The following is a 4193-nucleotide window of genomic DNA, read 5'->3' as shown; positions in this document are numbered from 1 at the left end:
CAGCAGTATTATATAGGAGGAGTACAGTGCAGAGTTTTGCTGACCAGTGACCACCAGTATACGTTGTCTGCCTGAAAAACGCTCCATATCTGTGCTCAGTGTGCTGCATATATCTGTGCTCACACTGCTTTATTGTGGGTACTGGGGACCAGCAGTATTATAAAGGAGGAGTATAGTGCAGAGTTTTGCTGACCAGAGACCACCAGTATTATACGTTCTCTGCTTGAAAAATGCTCCATATCTGTGCTGCATTGTAGTATATAGTAGGAGTACAGTGCATAATTTTGCTGACCACCAGTATATAATATATAGGAGTACGGTACAGAAGGTCACTGCTCTACCTACCTCTGTGTCGTCAAGTATACTATCCATCCATACCTGTGGTGCATTTCAGTTTTGCACAGTTTGCTGACCAACAGTATATAATATATAGCAGTACGGTACAGTAGGCCACTGCTTTACCTACTTTTGTGTCGTCAAGTATACTATCCATCCATACCTGTGGTGCATTTCAGTTTTGCACAGTTTGCTGACCACCAGTATATAATATATAGCAGTACGGTACAGTCGGCCACTGCTCTACCTACCTCTGTGTCGTCAAGTATACTATCCATCCATACCTGTGGTGCATTTCAGTTTTGCACAGTTTGCTGACCAACAGTATATAATATACAGCAGTACGGTACAGTAGCCCACTGCTCTACCTACGTTTGTGTCGTCAAGTATACTATCCATCCATACCTGTGGTGCATTTCAGTTTTGCACAGTTTGCTGACCACCAGTATATAATATATAGCAGAACGGTACAGTAGGCAACTGCTCTACCTACCTCTGTGTCGTCAAGTATACTATCCATCCATACCTGTGGTGCATTTCAGTTTTGCACAGTTTGCTGACCACCAGTATATAATATATAGCAGTACGGTACAGTAGGCCACTGCTCTACCTACCTCTGTGTCGTCAAGTATACTATCTATCCATACCTGTGGTGCATTTCAGTTTTGAACAGTTTGCTGACCACCAGTATATAATATATAGCAGTATGGTACAGTAGGCCACTGCTCTACCTACCTCTGTGTCGTCAAGTATACTATCCATCCATACCTATGGTGCATTTCAGTTGTGCGCAGTATATATAGTACTAGGCCATTGCTAAGGATACAGGCATATAATTCCACACATTAAAAAATGGAGAACAAAAATGTGGAAGGTAAAATAGGGAAAGATCAAGATCCACTTCCACCTCATGGCCGAGACGATGAAATGCCATCAACGTCGTCTGCCAAGGCCGATGCCCAATGTCATAGTAGAGAGCATGTAAAATCCAAAACACAAAAGTTCAGTAAAATGACCCAAAAATCTGAGGAGAAGCGTCTGAGGAGAAGCGTAAACTTGCCAATATGCCATTTACGACACGGAGTGGCAAGGAACGGCTGAGGTCCAGGCCTATGTTCATGGCTAGTGGTTCAGCTTCACATGAGAATGGAAGCACTCATCCTCTCGCTAGAAAACTGCAGTGCCACTCCTAGATGGGCCAGGTGTTTGTGTCGGCCACTTGGGTCGCTTAGCTTAGTCACACAGCTACCTCATTGCGCCTCTTTTTTTCTTTGCTTCATGTGCTGTTTGGGGACTGTTTTTTTGAAGTGTCATCCTGTCTGACACTGCAGTGCCACTCCTAGATGGGCCAGGTGTTTGTGTCGGCCACTTGGGTCGCTTAGCTTAGTCACACAGCTACCTCATTGCGCCTCTTTTTTTCTTTGCGTCATGTGCTGTTTGGGGACTATTTTTTTGAAGTGCCATCCTGTCTGACACTGCAGTGCCACTCCTAGATGGGCCAGGTGTTTGTGTCGGCCACTTGGGTCGCTTAGCTTAGTCACACAGCTACCTCATTGCGCCTTTTTTTTCTTTGCATCATGTGCTGTTTGGGGACTATTTTTTTTGAAGTGCCATCCTGTCTGACACTGCAGTGCCACTCCTTGATGGGCCTGGTGTTTGTGTCGGCCACTTGGGTCGCTTAGCTTAGTCACACAGCTACCTCATTGCGCCTCTTTTTTTCTTTGCTTCATGTGCTGTTTGGGGACTATTTTTTTGAAGTGCCACCCTGTCTGACACTGCAGTGCCACTCCTAGATGGGCCAGGTGTTTGTGTCGGCCACTTGGGTCGCTTAGCTTAGTCATACAGCTACCTCATTGCGCCTCTTTTTTTCTTTGCTTCATGTGCTGTTTGGGGACTATTTTTTTGAAGTGCCATCCTGTCTGACACTGCAGTGCCACTCCTAGATGGGCCAGGTGTTTGTGTCGGCCACTTGGGTAGTTTAGCTTAGTCACACAGCTACCTCATTGCGCCTTTTTTTTTCTTTGCATCATGTGCTGTTTGGGGACTATTTTTTTGAAGTGCCATCCTGTCTGACACTGCAGTGCCACTCCTAGATGGGCCAGGTGTTTGTGTCGGCCACTTGGGTCGCTTAGATTAGTCACACAGCTACCTCATTGCGCCTCATTTTTTCTTTGCATCATGTGCTGTTTGGAGACTATTTTTTTGAAGTGCCATCCTGTCTGACACTGCAGTGCCACTCCTAGATGGGCCAGGTGTTTGTGTCGGCCACTTGGGTCGCTTAGCTTAGTCACACAGCTACCTCATTGCGCCTCTTTTTTTCTTTGCATCATGTGCTGTTTGGGGACTATTTTTTTTGAAGTGCCATCCTGTCTGACACTGCAGTGCCACTCCTAGATGGGCCAGGTGTTTGTGTCGGCCACTTGGGTCGCTTAGCTTAGTCACACAGCTACCTCATTGCGCCTCTTTTTTTCTTTGCATCATGTGCTGTTTGGTGACTATTTTTTTGAAGTGCCATCCTGTCTGACACTGCAGTGCCACTCCTAGATGGGCCAGGTGTTTATGTCGGCCACTTGGGTCGCTTAGCTTAGTCACACAGCTACCTCATTGTGCCTCTCTTTTTTTCTTTGCTTCATGTGCTGTTTGGGGACTATTTTTTTTGAAGTGCCATCCTGTCTGACACTGCAGTGCCACTCCTAGATGGGCCAGGTGTTTATGTCGGCCACTTGGGTCGCTTAGCTTAGTCATCCAGCGACCTCGGTGCAAATTTTAGGACTAAAAATAATATTGTGATGTGTGAGGTGTTCAGAAAAGACTGGAAATGAGTGGAAATTATGGTTATTGAGGTTAATAATACTATGGGATCAAAATGACCCCCAAATTCTATGATTTAAGCTGTTTTTGAGGGGTTTTTGTAAAAAAACTCCCGAATCCAAAACACACCCGAATACGACAAAAAAATTTCAGGGAGGTTTTGCCAAAACGCGTCCGAATCCAAAACATGGCCGCGGAATCGAATCCAAAACCAAAACACAAAATCCGAAAAATGTCCGGTGCACATCACTGTTAATTATATACCCTGTTGCAGGGTCATATTTTGCACAGGGATTTTTTGGAAAGCAGAAGCACTCTCTTTTTCCGTGGAATAAGTACTCACTCATTCAGCTAAATTACTGCTATACCCCGCAGGATACGCCCAATCTCATCCGATCTTGGAAGCTAATAATGGGTGGGCCTGGTAAGTACTAGTTTGGGGGACCATCTAGGAATACCAGGTGCTGTAAGTAAATGCTGAAAAGCAGAAGGAAAAGATCCACATCTTTAACACTAATATCTTGTGAATTTACTTGATCATACTTTTTTATATTCACTGTGATGGTTCCCATCAGGGAATACTTTATGAGAGATGATATTCTTTTTGTGAAATTGTGGCTCTTGGTTTAATTCCATTCTCTACTAAACTCTTATGTTCCCATTAGAGATGTTTGTGTTTTGGTTTTGGTTCTATGCTCGTGTTTTGGATCTGGATTAGTTTTGCCAAAACCACCCTTTCGTGTCTTGGTTTTGGATCTGGATGATTTTTGAAAAAAACATAAAAACAGCTAAAATCACAGAATTTGGAGGTAATTTTGATCCTACGGTATTATTAACCTCAATAACATTCATTTCCATTCTATTCTGAACACCTCACAATATTGTTTTTAGGCCAAAAGGTTGCACTGTCGTAGCTGTATGACTAGGCTAAGCCAAACAAGTGTGCTGCACAAACACCTGGCCCATCTAGGGGCTATATTTACTAATATTCGTGTTTTTGCCGTTTTTAAGGGTGTTTGAACTCGAATGGTATCGGGTGCATTTTA

General features: G+C 44.0%; 1 pseudogene; it reads left to right on the top strand.

Annotated features, from left to right (window-relative positions):
• The first annotated feature begins 3501 nt into the window (after nucleotides 1–3501).
• Nucleotides 3502–3620, top strand: LOC134912776 (5S ribosomal RNA; annotated as a pseudogene).
• The last annotated feature ends 573 nt before the right edge of the window (nucleotides 3621–4193 follow it).

Source organism: Pseudophryne corroboree, chromosome 4 (genome assembly GCF_028390025.1).
Source record: "Pseudophryne corroboree isolate aPseCor3 chromosome 4, aPseCor3.hap2, whole genome shotgun sequence".
In the NCBI taxonomy this organism is placed as follows: Eukaryota; Metazoa; Chordata; class Amphibia; order Anura; family Myobatrachidae; genus Pseudophryne; species Pseudophryne corroboree.
Note: the sequence above shows the minus strand (reverse complement) of the source record. Positions and strands in the feature narration are given on the sequence as shown.